Source organism: Neodiprion virginianus, chromosome 1, assembly GCF_021901495.1.
Source record: "Neodiprion virginianus isolate iyNeoVirg1 chromosome 1, iyNeoVirg1.1, whole genome shotgun sequence".
Taxonomy (NCBI): domain Eukaryota; kingdom Metazoa; phylum Arthropoda; class Insecta; order Hymenoptera; family Diprionidae; genus Neodiprion; species Neodiprion virginianus.
This window is the reverse complement of record NC_060877.1, coordinates 21,086,170-21,102,174: the sequence shown is the minus strand read 5'-3', so window position 1 is coordinate 21,102,174 and position 16,005 is coordinate 21,086,170. Positions and strand designations below refer to the sequence as shown.

Below are 16,005 nucleotides of genomic sequence, written 5' to 3'. Positions count from 1 at the left end.
ACGAAGAATATTCGTTTTTAAACTTTGTCTATCAATTCTTTTACACTTGTGGTTTATTATGGCTTGTTCTTTTTGAATGAAAGTGATTCGAATGTGAAACTAAGTTTGTTTAATTGTTATTTGCTATAAATGTTTGAGAAAATGGTTAATTTTTCTTAAAATCCAAAATATCGTTCTCGTTTTTACAAAAACAAACTTTTTCTATTAAAAATATTTTTTCATCTATCAGTTAGACAGAAGAAATCAAAACTTGACATTCAGAACCAAGACTCGAAATTCGTGTTGACCAGTGTTATCATCAGTTGAGGTTTGCAAACGAATAGAGTTACACTCATCAGAGTTATCAAGTCATTAGAAATCTGTATTTCTATCAAATAATGTGCCCCTCTTTTTTTTTTGACGTTATCGTTAGAAGTAAATTCTCTGAATTATCGAAGTGAGCGTATCTACTTTGCGAAAATCTACTTCCGCAAGGCCCGTTTTATCTATCACCTTGTCCGGATACCCCGGCAAGCTTCCTTGTGGATTTTCCAGAACTGCGTCACCTTGAGAAAATCAACTTTTACACGGTTTTCATACGAGGCAATCAACATCACAAGACTGGCATTGTTTATCACCTTGCCTGGGTTCCCCGACAAGCTTCCTTGTGGATTTATCAGAATCTATCACCTTGTCAAGTTTCATTAACAAGTCACATTGTTGACTTCCGAGAAGCTTATCCATACGATCTATCGTATCTATCTTATTTATCGAAATTTCACGTTAGCATTCATCCCTCCTATGCCTGTTACCTGTACAAATGATGAAACACCCTAGATACGAGTAAAGGTATCTTTCTTACACTTAATGTAGGTCTTCCGAGCCAATTGATCGAGCACGAACATAAGAAAAACATTTTTGGCACAATATCTGCTTTTTTGTGATCGTGACGCAATTTAATTTAAAGAAACAACACGTATTTTTCATACTTTATTTGTGTACAACAATTACGAATTTAATAATTTCGTAAAAAAAGAAACCGTTCAACTTATGTTTAAAAACTATCCCGAAGACTTAATAGCTCGAAAGTGCAACTCTTATTGCTTAATGTGCAAAAAATACACAAGAAAAACCCTCATAAAATGAAGTGGCACTTTCCCTAAGGGGTTCAAACTGCCTGCAGGATATCGAATCATTAGTGCAGTCACTCTTTGAGCGTGCACTTCAAAAGTAGCTAATTAAATCGCTGAAACGGATTGCTTTGCCAAACTCCTAATAGTATATAATATAGTATATAATAAAAAAATAAAATATAATATCCAGTCGATAGGGAGTGAAAAAGGTGATGCAGTAATGATTTTGATACATGGTATTTAGTTCCGGACTCCGATAAAAAATCTACATTTTGGATCTTGGTGGGAGAGGCGGCAGCGTGCTTCACCACCTTGGATTAAAGGTACAAAAATTGTTTTTTTCAAAATAATTTTAGAAGGGTTGATCCTACGACAAAACCGTCTAATACAAATCAGAAGAAGACTCTTTTTTTTGTAAATCTGATAAGTAACGAGTTACAGTAACGGAAACGGAATATTCTTTCAAAAAATCACATGAAAATGAAAATATTAATAACATTACCATTTTTATATAAAATTATAAATGTTTATATAGTAATAACGTCGCAATAACATTATGCGTAAAGCGAAGTTTTGGAAAAACCAATTCTTTGTACCTTTAATCCAAGATGGCGGACCGTGCTGACCCAGCTCCCCACAAGATTGAAAACTTGGATTTTTCATCGGGGCCCAGAACTAAATAACATATACCAAAATCAGTACTACCCCATATTTTATAGGGCAAAAACCCCTATTGACTGCACTATAAGGGTCCTAAAATTTTAGGTAATTCGACAAAACTATTGACTGGGTATTACGTTTAAGCACGATCTCTTTTGTAACGAAGTAATATCCGAACATGAGTTATTTGCAATTTGTCGTCGGACTCGAAGCCTATTCTTAAATCTTGGTATTCGAGGTAGGATAGTACTTGATACAGTATAGTGAAATTTTTCAACGATAAGCGAAGTCAACAGGTTCTGAACTGGGATTTCATTCGAGAATGTTACACGGATAAAATCTTCAATTATCGTCTGATAATTGTTCGGCTTCAACTTCATTGAGAGTCGGAATTGTTTTGTTTGCAGCCACTTTGATTCGAAACCGAACATCATGGAAATTGCACGCCGTAGAGGTCTCATGGCAAGGAAAACATGACAGACAATAAAAAGGGACGGTTTTTCAGTATGAACAGAATGAAAAAAAAAAAAAAAAAATACCCAACTCGCATCGCGATGGCTGTCCACGAAGCAGCTCAGTGACGTTGGAATGGAATGATTCTAATCAATGGAGACAAGAGAAGATGAGTTTATGGACATGCTTTGTATTCATGGCTAGAAAAATCGTCCATGAAGGCAAAATGAACCAAGCTGATATTCCGCGTTGCCTTAGTGATGCCATGATTGTGGCGGGGGCTGATCACTGTCACTACAGTCGGTGGCAGTAGTAGTGGTGTCTAAAAAAAAGGGGGCGAGAAACGGTCCAAGCTCGCAGGATCATTCGGGGGTGGAGAAGGGCAACAAGAAAAGGCGGCCCTAAAGGAGAACGTTTCTTGTCATTTTTCCTGACGACACGACGCGACGGTCTGAGTAAGCGTTGGTCGTTTTTTATCCCTAATAATATCGTGGAGACCGTGGCAGATCGCAGGGTTGACCCTGCAAAAGCTAGCGAATGCGGTGAAAATGTATAAAAGAAAGAATGGATTCAGAAGGATAAAGAAAGAAATGGAAAACGAGAGGAAGAGGATGGAGAAAAAAGTTAATACCAAGGTCAGATCGGTTCGTATCTGGAAATCTTTGAAGTGTCTCCGACAAAGACGTCTTCCGTTTCCCGTTTCTCATCTCGGCTCTCTTCTTCTCACTCTTTCTCTCTCCCCCTCTCTCTCTCTCTCCCTAGCTCTCTCTCTCTTTCATTCACACCCTTCTTCCACTCTCTTTTTGTCATTCCCTGTCGCCCTCACTGATTTCGGTCCTCATATCTTCCACGGGCTCCTATTTTCTTTACTTTTATTTTACCGTTTCTTCATCAGAAATATCACAGCGCGTTTCAAGTCGGGAAAATATTTACGCTCAAGTTTTAACGAGTTAAACGATTGGGATTATCGAAAACTTGAACAATTTTTCTGAGTTACACTTTATAAGTATGAAGACTTCTTTTACCTAATTTTTCCAATTAAATTCGTAGATGTGGCTTAGATGTGAAAGTCATCTTTTTTTTCTGCATACCTGTATTTCACATCAATCTTTCAAATCTTCTCTCTAAACCTGCGAAATTTGTTCTGTTTTCGTTGCAGATTACTTTCTGAATAAACATTCAACTCTTCCATCCTGAATAAGCTGAGAATATCATCGAACAGTAATGCACAAAATATGAAACCACCAAACGCAAAACTGACAGTGAGATAGACTGCGTCAATTTAGGTTTTCGAGTTTCAATCTTCTTTATGACTTTCATGGCTTTTTTCACAGGAAAGTAACAGTACTACATATTATTCGGTTTAGAAAATACTCTTCATATAACTGCAATCGAAATTCACTAGGATGAGTTCGTTTAACCGTTGAATTACTTATGAATTATTATCATCAATTGCCGGATTGTTTCTATCGGCAAGAGTTATCAGTTACTAGTAACTGCAGTAACAAATCGGAATATCAGCCATGGACTTATCCAACAGTACAATGTTGTAATGTTTTAAATAACGATTGAATATGAAGGTAAATAGATTAACGGAGAAAAATGCACAAGATAGTTAAGACAAGGTCAGGAAAGAAATATTATTCATTTATTCAGCTACTGTTAACGAATCATATCATCAAGTTAATCCTATAACACAAAATGAATCCTACTTGTGGCAAGCCAACAAACTTGGCTTGATACTTCCGAAAACGAAATACAAATGACAGCGCAGAGTGTATAGATAAAAGTATACTTGAATTTTACCAAAAAACCGACAAACATTATAAATAAAGAAATACATAAAGCATGAAACAATGACCATTAACATTTATATTGGCGAGTAGAGCGTTTTATGACGTCCATACTATTGTGTATTATTTAGACTGTTAAAATGATTCTCCTTCTTTTCCGTTAAGCGAAGAATTAATTGGGTGGTTGATTGATCACCTGTTTAGAATTGTCTTATGAAATTAAACTTTCGGTTTTTTTTCTATTCCTACTATTAATTTTTAATAGAATACATCGTCACAATATGATCCCAGTGTTTGGTCAATGCACTGTTCGATTACTGCGAGTGACTTAGGATAAATTCAAAGGTCAATTTCCGGACAGTCTCCGTTAATCCCAAAAATAATTTTTTCACAAAATTGGAAAATACATTTGCCACAATACATATTGTATAATAGAGTATAATGCAAGAAATAGTTTCACGCAAAATTTGTATGGCATCAAGGATGAAAGTACTCGTATTTTGGATATTGGCAACTGATGGCTAGATTAAACACAAATTGGTAGACGCAAAAGATGATTTTTTTTTTTTGCGCATTCTTGAATTTTGATTTGTTTTTTTCTTTTGCCTTAACGTTCGCACGTATCTATTGTCCTTAATCCGTGCTGAAAAATTTTTTTAAGCATACAGAATTGGCGAGTTTAAAACGATATAATATTCTTTATAATTTTGGTTTAAGCGCGAAGGTTAAGGTGTATAAATAAGTCTTTCATCTCACTATCAGCTATTTGTATAATGATTGCGTGTTTTCTGTTTGGTCTTACACGTTACTTGCAAAATCTCAAAAATGAAACCCTTGTATCGTATAGAACGTTATCTTTCGTATTTTTTTTTCGATCCTGAGATATTCGCCTGGAGTGATTCAAACCGGCCACCTGGTATACATATATATACCTACATATCTTCAGATCAGAGGAGTCCAGTTTGCAGGTATTGCCGGCGCCTTGGAGTTTTACTTTGAAATTCCTGGTCCAATTAATAAAGAATCTTCGTGTGCTGGCTTAGAGGCAGGTTGTTTCATCCGTGAACTTTATAGGAGCAAAGCAAATGATGCGGAACAAGAAAACCGAAAGGTCAATAAAAAGAACGATTGATCATCCTGCAAGCTGCGTCTTGAATGAGATCATGTTCGATACATGCGGTATACAATCGGCTGTGTTCTGAATATCTGAAACTTTACTATAATCAATGAGAATGAACTTTATTGGTCGTTGATGGATAACTACAATTCGACGAACGATATTCGAGGCTGTGAGGAAACTATTTAGCATTTTGATGAACCGATATAAAACCAGATATTACAGATATTACAGTCCTAGAACTTGAAAGTGGTTTTTTCTGTATTCCGCGCATGCGCATTAACAGTTTCACTCTACCGTTATGGAAACAGGTACTTTGTGTAAGGAAAAGATGCATGGAAAAACGCGTAAAACATACTCGCGTTATATAAATCGTCCCATTAGATTTTCTTTCAACACGTGTTACTGATCCACCTCACTTCAACTCCTTATTTTTAATCCCACAGTTGCGATGAAAATTTATTCTTCTGCTTGTCTTTCTTAATTTCTGAACACGTGACTCAAGTTTCTCCTATAAACCAATTATTGTACTATTCAAAAATCGTGACCAACGGTACATTTTTTTTCCCATTATAATTACCATATAGTTGAATAGAAATTTTTGCCGACGTTGATTGGAATGGCCGTTGGTAATGGTTCCCAGGCTGGCACAAAATACGAGTGCCGAAATATTCTTAATCGGAATAAGATATCGAAAGAAAAAGGAAGCTCGAGGCTTCGAACATGCAACACGTCACTTCAAAAATCGTATAGCTCAACCGTACTAAAGGGTGTTTTGAATATCTGAAACACTTCGAGGACCCCTGATACTGCGGAACCCCGTGCTGCGTTTTTACACATTGAACCAACGGAATTCATGGCCCAATAAAAGGGGCAGTGCGCCGTTTCGCTCTCAGCACGTTACATCCAAAAGCTCGTTTTTATTTTATCCATATTCCTGCCTTTTTTTTTCTTACAGTCGTGAAAATCCCCGTTACGTGAAAAGAATACGCTTCCACTTTGCGAAAAGCTTACGAAACTATACGATATTTACTGAGAAAAAAAGATTACTTCACCGCATACTTTGTGAGATAATACGAAACTGGTACGCCAAATGTCTGTAACGTACCTGTATTGGGTAAATTTTAGGTAAGAAGTACACCTGACTACAAACACAATTCAAAAAATAAAACGATTTTGAATGATTTCGCATGAGTTAAGTGAATTTAAATGACTTTTTTACGCAGTATACGATGAAACTAACTTTGAGCTGGTATAATACATCTGATATGAATTTTTTAGAATCTCGATAAAGATTGTAAAATTTCCTTGAACACGTGAAAAATTTTTTACGAATACGTGACGTATACGTAAGGTGAACATCGTCGATAAGAGATTAAAAATACGGCTGCTAAAAGTGCAATTTTTACATCGAAGCCTGTCACCGAGATGAATTGCGGGGAGTGCTCTGCACGGAAATGCATATCGCGGAATGTCGAAGCTTGGGAGCAGAGTGCAGTTTGCACAGTTTAATAAATTCTTTCGCGGAGCGGACAGCAAGACTTTCTGCTCGTACATATTGGCTGAATATGAACGTTCGGCGACTCATTCGTTCGCGGATAGCCAGATACCAACCCCTCGGTGGGGCTCGTAATTTGCATACACACGCGTTTGCACGAACCTGTGTGAATACCTAGCCTGGAGATGCAGATGGAGCAGCGTGGTTGCAAAAGTTCGAGCTGCAGCGAGGCACCCGGAAGCGCTTTTAAAGTAGAATTTAATTTATGAAAATTTCAAATTTATCACGTTGAGCTCGCGTGCTTTCCGGCTTCTCGCGGTATGCCGCGAACTATTTTTCACCTCGGGATATTCTTTCGGACGTCCCTGAGAGCGATGCCAAAACCACGGTAACCAATCAACGGAGCCTCGCCTAAGGTACACCTCTGAAGCTGTAGAACGTTTCGCGTCACAGGGTATGTATACCCTCTATGGATAATACATTCCGGTTAGAACGGCGTTGTTCCTCTGTTGGTTTTTGCTTTCACTCTTTGTTCTCCACCCCGTAGAAGCTACCTTGACGCTTATGCGTCCACCTTTTGTTCCGGAGGTCCCGGTAATTGGACTGAGGAGAGTGCAAAGGTCAGACAAAAATAGAAGCGGAAAAGTGAAGGCCGAAAGCAACTGGAGCCGAAACAAAGCGTCCGTTGCAAATTTTCATCCTCAGATTCTGCGATATTGACTTTTTTCAACTGCTATCCTGACCTCGCGGTGAACCAAGGGAGGCTGAATCAGGGTGAGGTTAGTGAAATCGACTTGCTGTCAGGGGAGGTTTTTTATGCCTAACTTATAACCGGCTGAGCTGCAGGGATGATCGAACATCTCGTGGCAACGATCGGAAAACAAGTTGTGGCAAAACCGTATAGCCTAAGTTTGAATGATTGTAATCTTAGCTGTCCAGATTTCCATTCTCCGCCTGGTTTTGTATTGAACCCTATTACTCTTATCGTATTTAAATTGATGGAAGACTTGCGCGGTTATTTCTTTATTTCACCTTCGGAACGTATACTTCTTTACCTTATAGCTATGTACCGACAGTGAAACAAGTTCTTCGTGTAACGCTTTATTTTAAGCTAACAATCTAGGAATCTGCATGAATTTTAGTGAACAAAATGGTGTTGAGATTAATATAAACTAGTTTGTGATTTTCCTGCAACGATTCTTAATGTAATTGAATACTGTTTAACTGTTCGCTGAAAAATTCTATTTCATAGGAAAAGGTAAAGTATACGTACATTATACAGATAAAGCTGAAAGCAAATAATAGCAATTGACTATTGTTAGGTAGAAGTTGAAAGCGAGCCTCTTTCAACAGAATAATTTGCCACCGTAAAGTTTCAAGCTGATTGTCAGTCTCATTTTAAATACTCGTTAAAAAATAAGATATGCTGGACTGGCTGGAATGGCGACAGTATAAAGTATACTGCGGTAGCAAAAATTTTGCAAATTTAGAACGAAACGAGTTATTTGCAATCTAAATAACCCATTAGGAAGACTCGCAATATTCTTGCTGTTGTGACAATTCTTTTTCTACCGTCTACGTTGGTATTATTCTTGATGGTACTGCGAGTTTTTTTTTCTTTTTTTCTGCAGATTGCCTCACTACTGAAAAAAATAATCCCTTTAGCATAAACATAGAAAGTTTTATTAACAACGTTTTTGCTGAAGACAGTTAACAAATTTCGAAGCGTTATTTGGACAATAAAATCTTCAACAAAATTGCATCGGTGCATGCAATGTGTATAGGATTACAAGTAAGATACCCTCGTAAATATTGTTAATCAAATCAACGATAAACTTGACATCATAAGACAAGGTCATTTCTTCATTTTTCTATAATACTTGGTTAAGGGGGTATTCTAGTGTAGAGGCATGAATTTGAGGTGTTTTTTGAAGTGCTATAAACAAAAAACAAAAAATATTTTTACTATCCATTTTTTTATCAGGCGTTTGTTATCATTTCACGATTACAAAAAAAAAAAAAACAAGTCAAAAAATACAAAATTGAAAGTGCTATGAGTTGTTGAAGTGGGGGGTACAAAAAAAATGGCGCGCCAATGTTGCCACGATTGCAAGCATTTTCAAAATCAGAAAAAAAAAAAAAAAAAGATTATTAATCTACATAAATGCAGCTATCGTACTAACCAAAAAAAAGTCGAAAAAAAATTTTTTTTTGCCAAATTACGGCTGTCCGAAAAAATAATACGTTTTTTTTGACTTTTTTGGACGTTTTTGAATTTTTTAAAAATAGTAAAAATTATTATTTCGTTATAATAATGGTTCGTGCGATAGAGACATGTATTGAGAAGATTCTCACCAAATTTCAAGTAAATCGGTTCAATAGAACTTGAGAAATCATGGCAACCGTTTTGAAAAATGTAGTTTTGAGAAAAACGCGTTTAAAGTTTCGAGTAAAATTCGTTCCAGCCGAGCCAGTATTGAAGACGTGTCACTAAAATAGCTATATCTCTGAAAATAATTGAAATTTTGACTTGTCCTTTCAAGGACACATTCTTAAAAGGTTAAGCTTTGAAAATATAAAAAAAAAAAAAATCGATTTTTTCAAATTTCTACACTAGAATACCCCCTTAATCGCTGGTGACCTAATCAGAAAGTTTTCAGAAAGTCAAAATCGTCATGAGAGACTAGTTTCTTCTGCTGACTTAAGTATGAGCATGAAAATGACTATCAGGCCAACAAATCTGAATTTTTTCCATTTGTAAAAGTTGAATCATACTAGTCCGTTTATGGTATTCGTAATTCGGGCTGATTTGTATGAAGAAAGGGATCTTTTTGTTTTGAAGGTTTCACACGACGATGTGAAATAGGATTTTCCACGTAATTGAGCATTTTTCAGCGGCACATTGAACTTCATTATGATTCAGAATATTTTGTATTAACTCATCGGGTAGAAAATTTATGTACATATTCATGAAAATCGTTGTGACGTGAAGTGCCAAGAAAATTGGAGCTGAGTAACGAAAGGATTTGTGGGTTGTTTCTCCCTTTTCACCCGTCTACAACTCTGATGTAGTATTATTTCAAAATGGTTCAACTGTCGTGAAAATTCTTATTTATTCACCAATTGTAGAAGGTATTGTATGCAGACTTTGCCAAAAAAAAAAATATCAGACACCGGATAAAAATAACGACGATATTTTTGATGTAATATTACTGTCTGCTCAATTAGAAACCAGTTACAGTTGATGCAATAGGCTCGTATCTTTGGGGTAAAAATTTTACTGTATAAATCACAAGATCCATTGAACCACTCTTGGATTTCCACTTCAAACGCTAAACGTATGCTTCTGCCTCAAATTAGATTAGGAGAAGGGGATATTCGTCGAGGTGAAATATTGTTCTAGAATAAATTGCTTAGCAAGTCTTAAGCTTCTCAAGATAACGTCTATCGGGATGACTTTGTTTTCCATTCTAAAAGCTTTAATCACTGTTCATTGGAAGGAATTTATAGTTGGTCCTTGTACCGTTCGTGGTACATCTCACGGGATTTTCTTCGCCTATAATTATTCATGAACCCAATAATGAATTTCCCAAGTATCTTCGACAGTCAATACATCGGCGGATATTAATGGCTGCCCTAACTCAGGGCAATAATTAATGCGCTTACACAACCCATTTATAGGGGCTATTCATTTTCCACAAACAGGGTGAGGTGATTCACCCTCGTTGAAGTTAGCTTCGGTTGAATCTGCAAGGTGTATTTATAGAAAATAAATCTCCGATTGAGGATGTTCACGCAAAGAGATCTTCGGAAATAGATAGACAGGCAACACTTTGTCCCTTCGGAAAAAACGTTGCGGTAACGTGTGAGTAATACTGCATGAAATAACTTCCGCACTCTCTGCACAGCGCGGTTTTAAGACTAGAATGGGTTTGTCATAAAAAGCTGAGTAATAAAGTATTTTATCGTCTTTTCCTCAAGAAGGTGTGTAACGTACAATGCGAAGACGCCGAGCACCGTACACCGTCTTCTTGGCATGACTGATACTTGGTTAGCATCGTTAACTGTGAATAGAATTATTACATACGATCCAGGTAACAGTGTAATCATGTTCTAGTGGCGGTTAAGACGAGGTAGATAGAATTTTTATTAATAATCTCAGTTCGGTTCTTCGTTGACGGTGAATGACTATCCGTCATGTGGCGCAAGCACCTTTCAACCGAGACGTGATCCCCTAATTTTCTCAATTTCAAGAGAATTCATTTTCATTTCACCTTGCACGGCTCAAGTTTCGCAAACCACAAAAAGAGGTCGACCAGTTCAACGAAAACGGCTAACTTTTACCAAGCGTACGAAATTTGGCACCGACAACAGACAATGCAACAAGTGTTATTATTACCAACTGATGTAATATGTGCGGTGAGATACATTTTCTTGTTTCACCCTGTGTACTAGTGAGTGTTGATGAAATTAGACGTACTATGTAAATGGAAGAAAATTAACGTAGCTTATTGGCCTTACTTCATATATTCACCTGGAGATCTTCTGATTCTGCTGATAATTGAATTTTGAATACGGTGACGATCATACGTCAGTCTTTCCTAGAAAAATCGTATATAGGGTTGGAATAGCGAATAAAGATGCGTATTGATTGCAAGAAAATATTAATTACTTACGAAAATGCCAATCATAATATTATTTACCCTCGACTTTGATGAATTATTGGTTATTATTACCGCCAAAACTGCAAGTTGTTGAATTGCGTGAAAGGTCTTATACTGAAAACCTCACATTTCTCTGATTAACTAAATCTGAACTTATACCTTCAATATTATTCTCGCACGGGCGAGAATCGAGTACCAATATTCTCATTAAATCGAATCGAATTCTTACGAAGAAAGTCGAACCATATTCATAATTTCCCGCGTCCTTGTGAATGCTGCTAGAAATCATTACAATACTAGGTATGTAAGAAAACTACATTATCGAAGACGCTTATTTCGTCCATCACTTTTCACTTGGTTTATAAGAAAATCACTACCACTAACGCTAATAAGTATAGCTTTTGTGGTGATCCTAGTCAACATTCTCTTTCCATCGACATCATGGTGAATTTTCATGAAACGTTCCGTGAGAATGATTAAGGAAAAGGCCTGAGTTCATACCTGAAAACTAGGTTAATCAGTTCCCTACCTCAATTCCAAGGGATGATGAGATGCAGATTACCATTGATGTGCAATTTCAAACTCTTGACAGGGGTTACTAGGTTTTCAAATCCACGAGTGCATGTTAATTCTGGCGTGATCAAATGTGACGTGATGAGTTTGGGGTTTGTCAAGCATATTCTCCCCACATTACCTTCGATCGATCCTTTGACACAAGGTGGATCGCGTGAAACAAGTTGTTCAAACAAATTCAGATAAACTGATGTGGTGGGTTCAAGGGCATTTCCGTCTTCTTGAAAATGGTTCAAAGTCTGCTTATTACTTGACTCGATACTCTTTGAAGTTCCAAATAATTAACGACAGTATCAGGATCTTGTCTTCGGATATTGATACGATATTATTATTCCTCGTTTCTTTCATTTACATTTCATCGCCACGTCAAGCATCCCTTTAAATACGGTATTCCTCGTGTACCGTTTCTCGGCGATTCAAGGGCAACGGACTTGTAATCGCTCTTTGGATGTCCAGCCTCAAAAGGGGTTATGAAGAGGGCTGAATGAGACTACTTTGTATCCACTGAGCCGAGAGGAAACCTGTAAATGTTCACATCGTACAACAATTATATAACTCTATATAACCCTCTCTTATATAAATGAACACGAGCACATACGTAGGTGTAAAAACGTCCTCACCCCTGTTCTTGCAGTGAACTTCCAACAAACAGATGTGATTAATGCCTTGAATAGTGTTTGACACTTTTGGCTTTACAAATACGAAACAAGAAGCTCCAACCTCGCTTCGCGGTAGGCGCATGAAATTTAGTCCGACCCCGAATCCACTAGGATGAACAACTTCATTCGAGTATGCGAGAAATTATACTACTTACACAAAGTCCGAACTCGTGACGCATTCGCACTTACCAATTGCTATTACTCAATTTCGTTGTGTTTGCCATCGTCTAGCTTTCGGGATTCCCCTCATTTCAGACTCCTCTTCATTGGTGCCTGTATGTCCGGGTACACAATGAGAGATATTGCCTTTCTTTATTGGGTGCGTATGATTTACGACCACGAATGGGTATAAGCTCGAGATCGGTGTAATTATGCTCGTCGTCACCGAAGTTGATAATGTACTAAAATTCTCTGTAACGAGAGTATTACGAAAGACCTAACAATCAGGTGAATATCGTCATTTGTACTCTATTTTCCTGTAACTGCGACAATAATTTGATCGTTTGCTCTGCTATTTTATTATAAGAAGTACGACGTTAAGTTTATCTGCTTTTTGTACGACTGGTAGCGTAATATAATGGATCAGACACGAGCGAATGGGATGAAAATAACCATAAATTATCGAGTGTGTGTGGGTAAACAAAAAGAGTTACGGACCTTTAGAAATAGCATGATTGTATGTAAAAGTACTAGGAAAAAAATATTTCCACGAGTTTACTTTTCACAGAAAGACAGCTCATGACCTGAAATTATTACAGTAATGGCGGCCAAGTATTTTGGCCAGCAAATTTGACCGACTATTTTGTAACGCATGTTCCGCACTAAATTGAATTTATTGGAAAAGAGTTAGCAGTTTTGAAGCCCCTGCTGCAAAGTAAAGAATCTTTATCTTTAAACTTGGTATATCAGGAGCGATTCAAAACGTGAATGTTCAGTAGAAATTTGAAATTAACATTCATACAAGTAAAAAAAAATTTGAGCGTGAGTAGGTGTATTATGTTACATGAGCAGGAGCAGTGTCCTGATTTAAGTTTTCTTCGAGATATATGAAAGTCACCCTAAGATTTGTGTTTTCGGAATCATGTGTAAAAATTTTTTACACGAGTAGTACACCTTGAACAGAGAGTTTCTTTGAAGTTTGACGAGTCTTCAATCATACAGTTGAAAATTTTTGAAATCTACTTCACATCGATGAGTCTATCGGCATTTCCATTAACTATGCCTTTATATTAAAAACTTATCAGCATTTTTCAGAGGACACGAATGAATGGTTGATTGATTTTTCCGCATACTAGTTTTCTTTCTTTAGAAACAAGTGTCGTTCCCTCGTTGTTTATGGATATCTTTTAAGCATTCTGCCATCTCCTTTGCTTGTTTAGGCCATAAAGAAAGCTGTAAAACGAAGCGGCGAGGCATTTTTTCTCCACGGAATAACCGACCAGTAAAATCAATGTTGAATATCTACATAGGTATAGTGTATACATATTTCTAACGCCGCCCACTTCTGCAGCTACATCGTTAAACGTTATCTCGTTCGAACAACAGGCAGATCATTTCTGAAAATTTTAGTTGAATCATTGATTTCTAATACCGCTAAAGTATGAAATATACGTAGGTCAACGTCAATTTTCTTATCCATGAAATTTATTGATACGTAATCACGAATTTTATCAAACGAGAGGAAGAGACAAAAAGAGAAAACAACGCCAATTATGATAAGTTTCGTGTAACGGTAAATGACAATTTTATTTAACATACAGACATCTTTTATATTTTACTATATTCGTTTGTACCGTGAACCATCGTAATGAATTAAATGAAACGTACTAGTCTACTTTGATCTTAGAAACGGGAAATGAAGAAAAGTTACCTTGAAAGAAACGGCTTGGCTATATTCATCCCTTTGAGTGCAAAACAACGAATGTCTAAGAATCATAAGTACGTAAAGAATCCAGACCTGCACTTTGTGAACATTGCCGAGTAACAACCTCGTTCCAAGGCACCTTGTGTATGTATAATCCGTCTGGAAATTCTCCCGAGGCTGCAATAGAGGCTTGCGTATTAATTGGCTCGATTCACATCGGGACCCCAATCGGTGGAAGTGATCAGAATCTAACCAGACTTGTGTGATATATGAATTCTCAACCCGGCAGATACTGCTGAGGTCAACTTTCCGAGCCTTAATCAGGCAGCCGAAACGAATCTTCGAAAATATCTGCAATAATTACGAAGTCGAGACCGAAGGAGAGAGAACCTGAGCTGCTTCGGTGGAAAAGATTGACGAAGTCGCAACGTCAAGATTGTAAAAAAATTTCTGTACAACCGTCACGAAAATATCAGAATCAAGCTACTATTGACAATGATAGTGATGTATTTTCCGCAAGTGATCCTGAAATGATTGGACCGAAAAGTAGCCAAGAACTTGAGTTGTACGTTGAAACTGAAATGTTACATATTTCAGCGTTAAATTTTCTTGGCAAATCAACAATGTGTTCTTTCGACTTCCGCAAGACGGTTCGTACCTTACCCGTAAAACTAGTAGACATATTAATGATAGCTAGTCGGAATGACATCGGTATTCGCCCAAGTCTTACGCCAATAATTATCAAACCGCACTGAATCGTCGAAATCTTTTACCCGCACACGTTCACTTGTGTGCGAAATAACAATGGAATGCTTTCACTCGTAATCAGGTCCTGCGGTCGAGTAGGAACTTTAATTCTTGATAATAGTGCGTATGTCTCGTACGGAAAGTGAGCTTTGTTGTTGAAAGAACAAGCGGGTCAGAGCCGTGGCTATGGTGGGTCTCTCGTCCTTCACACTCAGCGGAAAACATTAATGGAATGTGAGTATTAGGGGTGAACATTGGCCAACATAGCGGCGGGATGCGGTTATTGTGAAATATAAGCGGAGCGAAGCCAGCCGAGCCGTGGATGTAGGTAGGAACCTATTCGTCGCAATCTCGCGCCGAAGATAAAATAAGATAGAAAAATGTGGGACGTGGCCGAGTCGAGGAACACAGAACGCGAAGATGTGTGGTGGGAGGGGGAAGTGCCGGGGTGCCGGGGGGAAGGGATGAATACAGGCTGGTCCTGAGAGAGGAGAACTCGATTGAGAATAATGATTCGTTCCGAGATTAAAATCGGTGAACCGTAAACCCCGAACTCTGAACCCTGAACGCCGTTAGGTCGCGGTGCTCTCAGTAAATTTCGATTTTCGCAAACAGAAACTTTGGTCCAAGAGTCATTTCTCAGAGTCGGCTGCAGTCGCTGGCGACCAGCTCTAAATTAATATCTACCGTCACGGGGTGAACACCTTTCACCCAATATAAATTAAGGCCGCAGAGATATGCCGCCCTTGTGGCTACGCAACTTCACAAGAGTCGATTCTTCAATATCAACACGAATTCGTAGGGTAATACTTCATACCACAATTGGGGGTAGCGAGGAATGGAGATTTTCATGGAATACGCCCCT

The 16,005-nt window shown here is 37.7% G+C and overlaps 1 protein-coding gene across 1 annotated transcript in view; it reads left to right on the top strand.

Moving 5' to 3' along the window:
* LOC124299523 (alpha-2A adrenergic receptor) overlaps positions 1–16,005 on the top strand; it is a 201,585-nt gene that overhangs the window by 137,093 nt on the left and 48,487 nt on the right. The gene's annotated exons all lie outside the window — the stretch shown is intronic.